General features: G+C 44.5%; 1 protein-coding gene across 6 annotated transcripts in view; it reads left to right on the forward strand.

Moving 5' to 3' along the window:
• The window catches only part of RASAL2 (RAS protein activator like 2), a 336,215-nt gene that overhangs the window by 169,861 nt on the left and 151,883 nt on the right, over nt 1–14,471 (forward strand). The gene's annotated exons all lie outside the window — the stretch shown is intronic.

Consider the following 14,471-nt stretch of genomic DNA (forward strand, 5'->3'; position numbering starts at 1 on the left):
AATTCTGGGAAGGCTGTGACCCAACAAGAGTGAATGACTGTCTTTTGAAAACATGAGTAAGTTTTTGGCTAAAAGGATTGTTCTATTTCTCTTTTGTAAAAATAGGTGCTTTACTAGTTCATCACGATGCATAAAAGTGCTCTTTTTCTTTCATTTGTGTCTTTTTTATTTGTGTCTTTTATTCTTTTATTTGTGTTTATTTGTATGCTAAGGCAGTGGTTCCCAACGTTTTTTCACTTGTGTTCCCCCTGGCAATCCATTTCTGAATGGGGAGGGGAGAGTTCTGGCTTCTTTTGCAAGAGTCAAGGGTGTGGTGCAGGGGCCAAATTTATAAAATGTCAGGTTTTGCAAAAACTTTCTGTGTCCTCAGTGCTGGAAGTTTGATCAGTAGAAAACGTCACATTATTTTTTCCGGATGTGTTCAGTTCCTGGTGCTATCTCTTGTTAGTACTCTAAGGTGTTTTTTTGCAAGTGACACTTAAACTGCTTTCAGCATTTACCATATCAGTCAGCTGAATGAAAAAGTTAAGACAAGTGCAGTTTATATTTAACATCAAAACAGTTTTTTGTACCTCATTAGCTACATTCTCATTCTAGTTTAAAGCATGTTAACCCTAAGATAAAACATGTCAGTTTGTTTCTTTTAAAAAGGATAAGTAATTATGTGTGTTTAAATCATGACAAACCTTTAAAATAGCATTTTTAACTCCAAATTCCTTCATGGTTGGAATGTAAAAAGGTAAAAATGCACCTTTTTACCTTTAATACAAATACATGCAATTGCACTCAAAACATGCAACCACGAGCTGGCATGATTAACTTGTAGTTGGTGTTGAATTGTAACCTGTGAGGCTTCTTGCTCTTCTGGGAAGGTGGAAAAATAAAAGCTTTCCCATAAGTTGCCAAGTGTATAGAAATATGAAAATTCAGGTATATATTTCTTTGCAGCCTGTGTCATGACAAAATAAAATTCTAGAACTTCCCTATCAGATATATTAGAATTTGTCATGCGTGTATGTTTGACCTTGAGAGATCTCAACTCACACTAAATTTTTAGAGGTAACTAAGGCAATTTAGAAGGTAGGTACTGTAACAGCAAAATGGCTGCCTCTGTCATATACTGGAATGCTGTTCTCTTCAAAACATGCAACCACATTAAGTTTATTTACTTAATCATTTCTATGAGTTAAATGGTAAATCTAGAGCTTGTTGGGTGTAAGATCCTGTTCCTAAAGCAGGAGAGTAAGGAATATTGAGGGGGAAATGACCACCTTGTACAGTCTGCCTGAAAAGTACTACCTGTCTTCTGGCTATCTTGGGAAGTGTCCCCCTTCTTAATAAAGCCCCCAAGTGGTACTGCTGCCATGGTGGTCCTGGTGGTGTTTTTGTACATACTGGCTTCCTGTCTACTCCCGTGTCCATTGTGTCTACTCCTGTGCTTCATTTTCGGAGCCCTTCATGACCTAGCCCCTGTTATCTCTGCTTTCATCCTCTCATATGCCTGCCTGTGAACTTTGCTCCTCTGACTTCTTTTCTCTGCCCTCTCTCCCTTGCTACCTCTGATGCTTGGAACCCCTTCCCATAACATTTGCATAATGTTTGCATAATGTCTTCAAATTCCTCATGAAGAAAATTCCACTTTTTCCCTGTCCCTGTTGGCTAAGTTCCATCCGTCCTCATCCCTGACTGAAACAAAGCTGTAAATATATACAACCAAACTAAATGCACATTTTCTACCTGTGTACCCTCACCACCATCTTTCTGCCTTTCCTCTCTGGTTCCCCATTGTTGAACTCTATATTGTAAGCTCCTTGAGGGCGGGAGCCAGTGTCTTCTTTGGTTACTTTTTAAATTGCCATGTGCATTACTGACGCTATATGAACAATATTGCAGCTCCTCCCATCCCTCTGGCAGAAAATCTGCTCCAGCTACTGTACTATGTAGCTACTAAAGACAAGCAACAACTGGCCCATGCTTAGGTATATGAGTCCACCTGGGTACAGGCAGTGAGGCAACTGATGATTTCTCCAACCCTGTGTGCTCTCAGATTCTGTAGCTTCCTTTTTTATGACCCTGCAAAGCTGCAAATGTGTTAGTAGGTTGGGAAGGGGATGGACACCATCATCTCATCTGTACCAGTGGCCAGGAGTTTTCCAGTGTTGTTGTGAGTCTCCCTATCTGCAGGAAAAACCTGTTTGAGCTTTCCCAGGGCAAAGTTAAGTGCAGAAATAGTGAGTTTGTTGTGGACATCAAAGGAGGGAGCAGGGCTACTGCCAGATGCATTCTATGACAAGAACAAGGGAGGGGCATCTGGGAGCACATGGATGTGCACATGTTGGGTGGTGCACATCCTGTGTAAGCCTGTCAGCATTCATGCCATAGGCTCTCTTCTGCTTTACAAAAAAGGCTTTCTTTGTTTTGAAAAACTGGAGGATTGGCTGGTGCTCTTCAGTATCCCTTTGTTTAAGTTCCTAACTTTTCTGGATGCCTGATTTATATTTACATAGTCTGACATAGCCATAGGGTGTGTATGTAGATTAATTATGCTCAAGTGACAAATGCCCTATAGACACTGTTCCTTGATCTAATATCTGTTTTTTCTAGAGATCAGAGGCCCAATTCTTTTACCCAGATGCGTTCTGAGGCTGGTAAATCTGATCTGCAACACTGACTTTTACTGACCCGCTCTGACTATTATGATATTTATCCCTGCATTCTGCTGCCCTGTCTCTGCTAGAACTTAGGAATTCTGGGACTTGTAGTTTCAAAGTCAAAAAGTGTACCACCTTATGTGACATGCTGTCCCCAAAACAATCTAGCAGCACATTAAAGATTTAACCACTAGATTTCAACATAAGCTGAAGTAAGTCAATGAAAACGTGTCTTGGATAAATTGGCTAGCCTTTAAGGCAAAGGTTCCTAAACTGGGGGGATTGCAATGCCCCAGCCAGGGAAGCCCTGTCTCTTCCCCATTAAGGGGCAGCAATATGATCACAAAAATACAGAATTGTATTCTGCAGGCAGCAATAGAAAATCCATGTATGTTAAGAGGTCTTTTGGCCCTATCAGCTGAAGCAGTTCCTTGAATATATTGCATCTTCTCTTTTTGAACATTATGTTTGTCAAATTTGACATATACTCAACACCTTGCCAATGTTTTCAGTGCGATAGGTATGCAGACTCCATATTATCTTTCCTTTATGTGCCAATGTAAATATGAACAGGAAGTACAGGTGTATTTACCATACTTTTTATTGCACCAAGTGATATAGAGAAACAATAAGAAGTCAGGGAGTACATTATGCACAGGCTCATCTTAGCAGAATGTCTCTGTGAAAACTGTAAATATGGTGCGGGGTTACCTGGCTGGTCCCATGTGTTGAGGGTCTACAATGTTCTATTAGCAGATCACATACCTAGATTATCTGATTCACTTTATAAATGGTATGAATTGCAGCAGTGTTTCTCACACTGTGGGTTGGTACCCACTAGGTGGGTCACGAGCCAATTTCAGGTTGGTCCCCATTCATTTCCATATTTATGTGACTGCATTTGGGGAAATATTACAGACCTGTACTTTTAACAAGCTACTATATATATTAACAATGATAGTAAATGGGACTTACTCCTGGGTAAGTGTGAGTAGGATTGCAGCCTAGAATTGTTAAAAATGTTCCTGCTTAATGATGTCACTTCTGGTCATGACATCATTTCTGGTGGGTTCTGACAGATTCTCATTCTAAAAAGTGGGTCCCAGTGCTAAATATGTGAGAACCATTGAATTACAGAGTAAGAAAGAGTTGATGAAAAATGGCAGTCATATAATATGTTGCGATTCCCAGAGATGGGTAGAACCCTCAGTAGGGATTGGTAACTTGGACAGCACCAAGACCATGATGAATGCAGCCATAAACCAATTGGTTACCACATAATCAGTCACTCTTCAGTGGCAGGGACGTAACGTTCTGTGATGTTCCAAAGCCCCACTGAGTCCCCAGAAGTCAGGGGATGCTCTGGAATGGTAGCCATTTCAAGATACCTCGCAGTGACATGATCACTAGACACCTCAGGGAGAAGGACCCTGGTTGACTTCCATAGTTGCTATTGATAACCCTAGCCTTTGTAAAAAGTGGACTAATTGTGTGGAGCCACCTTTGCGTGGAGTGGAAAGGTGATGCTGGCAGCCATTTTCTGTGCACTGCTGCAAGATGCTGCAGCACAGGAAGAAGTCTGTCAGACTGCCACACCACAGGTACAGGTAATCCACCAGTGAGGCAGGAGGTAGGCAGAATGGGGTCGGGAGCCCTCTGGAGGCCCGGAGAGGCAGCGCACACCCTCCCCGACCTTCTGAAGGCCTTGTAAAGGCCTCGGAGGGCCAAAAAACATAACTTCTGGTTTCACTAAGGAATCTGGAAGTGGTTTTAATGCCCCTAGAAGGCATTCTGAGGGCCAGGGAAGCCTCCCAAGCCCTCAGAAGGCCTTCTGAGGGCTTAATAACATCATTTCCAGTTTCCTCCATGAAATCAGAAGTGATTTTTTTCAGCCCTCTGAGGCTTTTACGAGGTCTTTGACGGGTCAGGGAGGCATTGCAATGCTTCCCCGGCCCTCAGAATGCCTCTGGGCTTTTTCCCTGAGTGGCGCAAGGGGGATGCCATGGGGGATGAATGCTGGCCCAGTGCTGCCCCCAGCCTGGCACCCAGGACTTTTGTCCCCCTTGCCCCCCTCAGGTATGCCACTGAGGCTATGTGAGAGAAGCATTTGGGGCTTTTACATCTCCTCCTGTAAGGGCATATTTCTCCTGCCAGTCAGTTTCAACCTACTGGTGTGGCCTCTCAGCCCACTTTTCCCAGCAACAAGTCCAGTCTACTTTGGGATATACAGTATACATACAACACTGGCTTCAAAACTCCACTCCAAGATGTGTAGTGATGAGGTGACTTCTGTTGTTAAGATCAACATGTAGGTGGAGATTCCCTTCAACGCTAGTCCTTCATTAACCAGGGAGTTTGTGTTATGGCATAAGGGCACTTCTTTTTCCTTTTATTTGCCTGAACCTGTTTCATGCCAAGCAGATGGATTGAAAGACTGATTTTTGTGATGTGGGTGCCAGCTCAAAAGAAGTGAAACTAACTTGGGTAATGCATGGTGGATCCATTTGTCACTACAATCCAGAATTAATAAAGCACTACCTAAATCCTTGAAAGTAACGACCAGTAAGAAGAAGAGCCCCGCTGGATCAGGCCAAAGGCCCATCTAATTCAGCTTCCTGTATCACACAGTGGCCCACAAAATGCCCCATGGAGCACACAAGACAACAGACACAGCCTGTGTCCCGGTGCCCTCCCCTGCATCTGGCAATCAGTGGCAGCCTGCTTCTAAAACCAAGAGCTTGCACATACCTACTGTGATTTGTAACCAGTAATGAACTTTTCCTCCAGAAATCTGTCCAATTCCCTCTTAAAGGCATCCAGGCAAGATGCCATCACTACTTCCTGTGGCAAAGAGTTCCACAAACTAATTAACATGCTGAATAAAGAAATATTTTCTGTCTGTCCTAACTCTCCCAACACTCAACTTTCATGGATATCCCATGGTTCTGGTGTTATGTGAGAGGGAAAAGAGCGTCTCTCTATCTACTCTGTTCATCCCCTGCATGATTTTGTATGTCTCAATTATGTACCCCCTCTGGTCTTTCCCATTACTTTCCCAGTCTTTCCCATTACTGTGTTGACACTGCCCTAGAACTCCCCACATAATGGTTTTAATCTCGTGATGAGCTGGCTGTCAGTAGCCATGGGCCCCATAGCAAGCCAAACATCACTGCTTTCTTGAATGTCTCAGATTGAGGGAAATGTAGGAGGGGGGCATTTAGTGCACCATATAGTCAGTGGATACTGGTTACTGTTTCTCCAAACAGTTGAAATACCCTGTTACAGCAATGGTTCTCAAACCGGTGGGTCGCGACCCACCAGCTCGTGTAAAGCTCCCTTGGTCCCTTTAAGGAGCGGGGGAGGGGCGAGGGCAGCGATGTGATCCCCAGGATCACATCACTAACAGGGGTGAAACAGGGGTGCTTTCATTTACTGATGTATGCAGGACTTTGCAGGACGAGCAGGGAGCCCCGCACAGCCCTCCGCAGGGCTCCCCAAGTCTTAAAACTTTGGAAAAATGTGAGTGCAAAGCACTTCCTCTTTGCATTCACAATGAGGAAGTGTTTTGCGCTCACGTGTTTCCATCCGGAAAAGTTTTGGCGCTTCCTAGTGTGTTGGGTGTCAAGGGAAGTTTTGCAGCTGGCTTGCTGGCCCTTCATCTTGTGGGTGAGGAGGAACCGAACCAGAACTGGGTGAAGTCCCCTTGTTTCAGTGTTCTTATGGGGACATGATCAAATCCCAAAGCAAGCAGGCAGCCAAGGAGCAACTTCAACCAGTGCTTCAACCAGCACTTTGCAGAAGTGCTGCTGGGGTGTCTCTTTAAACTTTCCTCTGAGCCAAGACCAGTTTGTGAGGACCCATGAGGAGCACAGCATGGCAGGGGGAAGGGAATTATGCAGGGGATTGATAGAATGGATAGAGGGATGCTCTTTTCCTTCACACAACACCAGAACCAGGGTCAATCCACTAAAATTGAGTGTTGGGAGAGTTAGAACAGACAGAAGGAAATATTTCTTTACCCATTGTGTAATTAGCCTGTGGAACACTATTCCTCAAGATGTGGTGATGGCATCCAGTCTAGATGCCTTTAAAGGGGATTTGGACAGATTTCTGGGGGAAAACTCCATCACAGGTTACAAATCATGGTGGGTATGTACAGTCTGAGATTAGCTGGTCACTCATTATGAAGGCTGGGTAGGAATTTTTTTCTGTCATCCAAACTGACTGTGGATGGCAGTTTTTTCACCTACCCCAGACTGGCAAGGGAGCGAAGGTATATTCAGTAGGTTTCATGCAATAAAAATTGGTCACTGTGTTTAACAAAGTGGCACAATTGCAATCTGGTGTCTTTGCTGGGGGGTGTGAGTGTAAATAGAATGCTGGATGCAGGGAGGTGGCAGCAAGATGCAAGTATCTTGTGGTCTTGTGTGTTCTCCCTGAGGCATCTGGTGGGCTGCTGTGAGATACAGAAAGCTGGACTAGATGGGCCCTGGGCCTGATCAAGAAGGGCTCTTCTTATGTTCTTAAGGGAACCACAGGGCTTTAGGAAAGCAAGCCTCCTGTGTGTGTGTGTGTGAGAGAGAGAGAGAGAAAGACAGACAGACACCAGCAGGAACCAAGGTGGCTGTGCTGCAAGGTGCCAGGCAACTCCTTCCATGGGGTAGCTTCCATAATGGAGGGTGAATGGGGGGGGGCGCAGCACAATCTGGAAATAGCTTCCCAAGTGCCTGGATACTGCCCACCAGTTTCCTGCTCAAGGTAAGGGATGCTTCCCCCCCACACACATTTATTTCTTGTTGAGAAATAAATGTTTCTGTGATTGTATTTTTCCCAAAGCTGTAATTAAGAAAGAAGCCCTGATGATCATCAAAGTGTGCAACTGTCCCCAGATGATTTGTAAACTTTCTGTTAGGGCCATTTCATATATTGTGCTGTAGCAAATGGAGGTTAGCTGCCAAGTGCATATTCAACAGGGAGCTGCAGCCAATCATGCCCCCCCCCCCACTAGCATATCATACATACAGACTCGTTAGGGAGATGTGATTGGTGGGCTGCAGCTCTCTATTGAGTACACAAGTGGCAGCATGCCTAGGGTTGTCCTGGCACATTGTTGTCAGGGATCCTTACTTACAAGTCAAACCTCCTTATGCACAGGGGTTTCATTCCCCAAACCCCTGCTGATAAAAAAAAATGCATGTGTAGCTAAACTAGAAATGACATTTTTCCAGCAGTGACAGAAATCTGCTGTAAAAACTATGTTTTCACCCCCATACATTGGGTGTAGGACCATAGAAGAGGAAACCCTTGGACTATTTGCAGGGCTTCAGAGACTGACCCTTCTGGCACATGATTGAAAATGTAAACAGTAAAAAAAATTGCAAGAAGAACAACAGAAAGTTTGCTCGAGATCACCACTTAAGCACTCTGAAATCAACCATGCCTGCTCAGGAAAATGTGACTACTTCTAATCTTGTTCAGGTTTTCCCTCACATTGCCCTGAGTTCATCAGTTTTCATATTATCCCCATTTACACAAGGGAAAACAGAGAAAGGGAAACAAGTGCCATGTGGTGAGTGTATGCCAGTGTTCTCCCATCAAGAACTGATGCAAAATTCTCCAGTGACTGTCAGAATAAATACTTAAACGGAGCAGTCTGAAAGAGCATGAAACATCTATCTAACATACATAATAAAATTTGGAGAGACTATTTCTGGCCTGTTAAGCTCAAATGTAGTAGCTAGAGCAAACTCTTATCTTGTTTGCAAAGGCATCTGGGTGGTTGACATTGTCTCTGGGGAAAAAAAAACCTAGAAAATCATAATAGATTTAGAATATCTAAATCTCTTTGAAATGTTGTGGGTCAGTATAGAAGTGGATTAATTTAATACTATTATTAGCAAAGATGTGGAATTGGGAATCATGGGGGGGAAGTGAGGCCTGTCTTGGTCTCTGTGCTATGAAACTTTTTCAAGGGTTTTTTTTTTTGGGGGGGGGGGGTGTCATGGTATTAAGACATAGAAGGCATTTGCTTTTTCCTCAAAAAGCAATGTAGAGCAAAAGCTGCTCTACATTACTACTGACGCAGTCTGTGCCTTTCTGATCGTTGCTGCTGAGCCAGTTGTAGCACAGCAAAGGAGGGACTTGGCACTCAGTTCATTCTAGCAATCCTGTAATTTCCCCAGCATCTGAAAGGAGCAGGCAAGGACTTCAGGGCTGGAGCAGAGATGATGATTGACACAATGTCTCAGCACTACGGGCGGAGAACTTCATGTGCCTCATTCAGAGTAAGCCAACGAGTTCAACTTGTTATGTGTATATTAACAAACATTGGGTCTGAAGGAAGTGCTTTAAAGCATAACATATTCCTTTGTGGAAATATAGTAGGTAGCTGAAGACTGATGGGTTTTTCAGATAATACAAAAGCAAATGTAGTCAATGCAACACGACACAGCCACAGTGGGACTTTTTGAGAACATGGCCTCTGAATTTGGGTTTAGGCTGAAATGTGTTGGGTACATTTTCAGACAATTCTTAGTTTCCATGAGAACTAGAAACTTGCTGATTCTTTGTTTTCTTTTAGGGCTGTTTGTTTTTTCTTCACTTAACTCTGGTTGCCACCAGGGTTACCCCCACTTTGTGTTTCATATTTCATATTCAGTAGAGTTACTGTTATGGTGCAGATCCCTTGACCTCCTGTCAGTTTTCCATTTAGAACATCGGTTTCCAACCTGTGGTCTATGGACAAGAGGAGGTCCACAAGACCCTGAGAAGTGGTCTGCAAGAGGAAAAAAATTTCACTTTCAATCACTTCCAGCATCTTGCCAAGCAAGCACTGCCCACCACAGATAACCAGAGAGGATGGGGAATGGATTGCCCACAACTGCAGCCGGCAATAAAAACAGCAACCCACAAATCTTCTCTATAAATAATAAATCTAATAAATCACCTCTAATTACAGGATTACAAATTTAATTGTATTTTTTTGTATTCAGAGGGTGGGGGGTTTGCTTGGGGTCCGTGATGCTTTCCATTTTTGTCTCAGTGGTTCATGGGCTCCTAACAGTTGGGAACCATTTAATTTTAGACCATCATGAGGCATTCTTAGCTCAGCCTGCTCATCTACTTGTTGGAGTGGGTGGAAGCAGACCATTTCCAGTACACTACATATATCACTTTCCTGCAGCACTCAGTTTGCTTCAGACATTTTAATAAGAATGACTTCAGTGATATTGATTATGCATATTGCTATGAGAGGAGTCACTGACTAATAAGGCTGGTCAATCAAGACCCTTGGAATGGTTTGAGTCTGAACCACCTTCTGACGCTTGAATATCCAGAATGCTAATATGCTTTGATTTACAATATTAGCATTTCTTCTTTCTGTGCATACTTACATCTCTCTCTCTCCACGGCTGTGTTTGCATACAATATGAATGATGATTTTACTAGATTGCTTTATGAAAAGCTCACACTCCAACTTCTGTGAATCTGTATCTATCAGGAATATGAATTCTAAATCCATAGGTTGGCAAAAGCCACTTAGTTTCATAGGTTTCACTTGTGTAAATTTCCTAATTTATTAAAGTCACTAATTTATTAAAAACATAGTATTAAAAACACAGTATACATACATGTATACATAGTATGTATACATACATACACTATTTTTAATACTAGTCTACTATTAAAAATAGTCTCTATTAAAAACTATGATCTATCTCATAGATCAGGGGTGTCCAAAGTTTTTGGCAGGAGGGCCACATCATCTCTCTGACACCTTGTCAGGGGCCAAATTAATTTACATTTCAAATTTGAATAATTTTACATAAATGAATATATTAAAGATGAACTTATATGAATGAATGAAGGTCTTGCAGTAGTTCAAGGCCTATAAAAGGCCTTGCACAAAGCAAGGCTGGCCTTTCCTTTCCTGCTGCTACTGCATCACAGACGTGAAACAACAAGCAGTGGAGGAAGCCCTCATTCCACAGCTCACTCGAGAGGCCAAAGAGTTGCCCTCACGCTGAGAGCAGTTGCATCGGGCCAGTGTGGGCTCCAACAAATCTCTGGAGGGCCAGAGGCTCATTGGAGGCTAGGAGCTCCCTGAGGGCCACATAGAGAGGCCTTGAGGGCCACAAGTGGCCCCCGGGCCGGGGTTTGGGCACCCCTGTCATAGATAATAAGGCACATTTTTATTCACTAATTTTTAAAATTGTATTCTAACAACCATTTGTAAACACTATCAGAGTAAGGCCACAATCCCATCCACACTTTCCTGGGATTAAACCCCATTGACTTTAATGGGACTTACTTCTGAGTAGACAAGCCTAGGATTGGGCTCTAAGTACACTGGAAACAGCATACCAGTAGAACTATTAATCAAATCCTCCTTTAAAGTGCCTGGTACCTTAAGTCAAAGGCTCTATGTAGAACACAGCATAGAACACACAACTGGGAGTGTGCAATTCCGTTCGCAGCAGAGAGACAAGTAACAAGGAGTGACTGAGCAAGTGCAGCTGCACATAGTTGGACCTGATGTACTTGGAAGTAGACCCTCTGTGGAGGAAGGGCAGTGGCGCCTCCGGGCCTCATGTGGAGTTCCTGGCAGCTACACCTCCTGCCAGCCTACAACCAGCAGCTCCCCTCATCATTCCTGGAACTGGAGGAGCCAGGGCTTGCGGGCAGGCTCCGTCACCCAGGCAGACGAAGAGGGCCATTTGCACCTGGGGGGACTTAGTAGGAGGATGGGCAGCTGCGCCTTCCCCCAGCCTGCACCCGGCTTGTGGCGCCTGGAGCCTCGGAGGAGCCCTAGAGGGGGCAGGGCATGCGGGGACAACCTATCAGCCAATGCTCCCTCACCTCTCACAGCCCTCTGTGCCCTCTGTCTGCACTCCCTGCCACAGTCCTGCTGCTTGCGGGGGCAGGGAGTGGAGCGGGAGCGTCCTGGCTACTGCCGCTGGACCAACGGAGAGCAGAGAGCACTCGGGGAACAACCTGCACTGCCCACTCTCAAGTGCGTGGCTGCGGCCAGCAGGGAGGGAGGAGCTGCGGAGCCGCGGAGCACCTGGCAGGGAGTGAGCAGCACAGGATGATCCCTGCGTGCTCCCTGCCCTCCATTGCTCTGATGGTGGCGGTGGCAGCTAGGACACCCTCGCTCTGCTCCCCCCCCCCAAAAAAATATCAGTGAGATTTTCAGCCCTTCCCAGTGCCCACCTTACCAGCTGAAGCCTCTGTTTTATTCTTTGGGGGGGGGGGGTGCTGCCTTCTGGATTTGTTGAGCTCCACTTTCATCAATTCGGGACCATGCAGCTAGCCTTGCATTCCCCTTTGCCTGACTTGACCAGGAGCCAAATTACATTTGCTTACTCGCGAGTAAACATGACTGTGGCTTAGTTTTGCTTTACATAGGGCTCAATACATTCGTCTGCTTGGAGGGAGGGACCTCCTTCTTGGGTGTTTTTTGGGGGCTGCTTTTATTAGATAGGAACCATTCTGGTGTCTTTGGATTCCTCTCTGCCTGCCCTTTTGGAAGCATTAAGGCATGTTCGCCTACTTGCAAGTAAACACGCAATATGACTCGGTTTCACTTTCCATAGGGCTACATGCATTTTTTTTGTTTCTGGTTTTTTTGGCCATAACTTTTGAAGGAAAGGAGATACTTTACCCCAGTTTTTTTGCATTGCGTTCTGCAGGAAACTCCACATCCAAAGATATATAGCATGATGGGGTTACTCATAACTTCTGCAATGTTAGCATTGTTGGCTCATTTGTGGTGTCACCCCCCCTTAAGGCTGGTACCTGGGGCGAACCCCCCCCCCGCTCCTCGCTAACCACGCTGCTGCTCAGGACATATTTTTCTGGAAAACTTGTTTTCAGACAAAGGGTGATTAAGAAAATTTGGAAACAAGTATATACGGAAAGCAAATGGTTTAAAGAAAGATTTTAAGTTTTATTTCATCACATGTAATTATACACTCAGTTTTAGTGGATGTCCCCTGGTTCTGGTGTTATGTGAGAGTGTAAAGAGCATCTCTCTATTCACTTTATCCTTCCCAAGCATGATTTTGTATGTCTCAATCATATCCCCCCTCAGGCATCTCTTTTCTAAGATGAAGAGGCCCAAACGCCATAGCTTTCCTCATAAGGAAGGTGCCCCAGTCCAGTAATCATCTTAGTTGCTCTCTTTTGCACCTTTTCCATTTCCACTATGTGCTTTTTGAGATGTGGCGACCAGAACTGGACACAATACTCCAGGTGTGGCCTTACCATCGATTTGTACAACGGCATTATAATATTAGCCGTTTTGTTCTCAATACCTTTTCTAATGATCCCAAGCATAGAATTGGCCTTCTTTACTGCCGCCGCACATTGGGTCGACACTTTCATCGACCTGTCCACCACCACCCCAAGATCTGTCTCCTGATCTGTCACAGACAACTCAGAACCCATCAGCCTATATGTAAAGTTTTGATTTTTTGCCCCAATGTGCATGACTTTATACTTACTTACACTGAAACGCATCTGCCATTTTGCTGCCCATTCTGCCAGTTTGGAGAGATCCTTCTGGAGCTCCTCACAATCACTTCTGGTTTTCACTACTCGGAAAAGTTTGGTGTTGTCTGCAACCTTTGCCACCTCACTGCTCACCCCTGTCTCCAGGTCATTTATGAAGAGGCTTAAAAGCACCTGTCCCAGGACAGATCCTTGGGGCACACCGCTTTTCACTTCTCTCATTGTGAAAATTGCCCATTGACACCCACTCTCTGTTTCCTGGTCTTCAACCAGGTCTCAATCCAGGAGAGGACCTGCCCTCTAATTCCCTGACTGTAGTTTTTTCAGTAGCCTTTGGTGCGGGACCGTGTCGAATGCCTTCTGAAAGTTCAGATATATAATGTCTATGGGTTCTCCCGCATCCACATGTCTGTTGACCTTTTCAAAGAATTCTAAAAGGTTTGTGAGGCAAGACTTACCCTTACAGAAGCCATGCTGATTCTCCCTCAGCGAGGTCTATGTGTTTTGAGATTCTATCTTTGATGAGGCATTTCACCATCTTACCTGGTATAGATGTTAGGCTGACCAGCCTATAGTTTCCCGGGTCCCCCCTCTTTCCCTTTTTAAAGATTGGTATGACATTTGCTATCCTCCAATCCTCTGGCACCATGGCCTTTTTGAGGGACAAGTTGCATATTTTAGTCAAGAGATCAGCAACTTCATTCTTTAATTTCTTAATAACTCTTGGTTGGATGGCATCCGGGCCCGGTGACTTATTGATCTTTAATTTATCAATGAGGTCTGCAACATCTTCTCTTTCAACCTCTATCTGACTTAATTCCTTGGTCAGGACGGGCCGTTTAGGCAGTGGTATTTGCCTGAGATCTTTTGCTGTGAAGACAGATGCAAAGAACTCATTTAATTTCTCTGCCATCTCTAAGTCTCCTTTTATCTTCCCTTTCCCTCCCTCACCATCCAGAGGGCCAACTGCTTCTCTGATGGGTTTCCTGCTTAATTGTTTCCCTTAATGTTGCTGGCCATGCATTCCTCATAGTCTCGCTTGGCCTCCCATATCACCTTCTTACATTTCTTTTGCCACAGTTTATGTTCCTTTTTATTCTTCTCATTAGGGAAAGACTTCCATTTATGGAAGGAAGCTTCCTTGCCCTTTACGGCCTGTCTAACTTGGCTGGTTAGCCATGCGGGCACCCTCCTGGACTTAGTGGAGCCCTTCTTCCTTTGCAGTATATACCTCCGCTGGGCCTCTATTACTGTTGTTTTAAGCAGCCTCCATGCACTCTGAGGAGACTGGACTCTTTTTACCTTCCC

The sequence above is a fragment of the Tiliqua scincoides genome, chromosome 4 (genome assembly GCF_035046505.1).
Source record: "Tiliqua scincoides isolate rTilSci1 chromosome 4, rTilSci1.hap2, whole genome shotgun sequence".
Lineage (NCBI taxonomy): Eukaryota > Metazoa > Chordata > Lepidosauria > Squamata > Scincidae > Tiliqua > Tiliqua scincoides.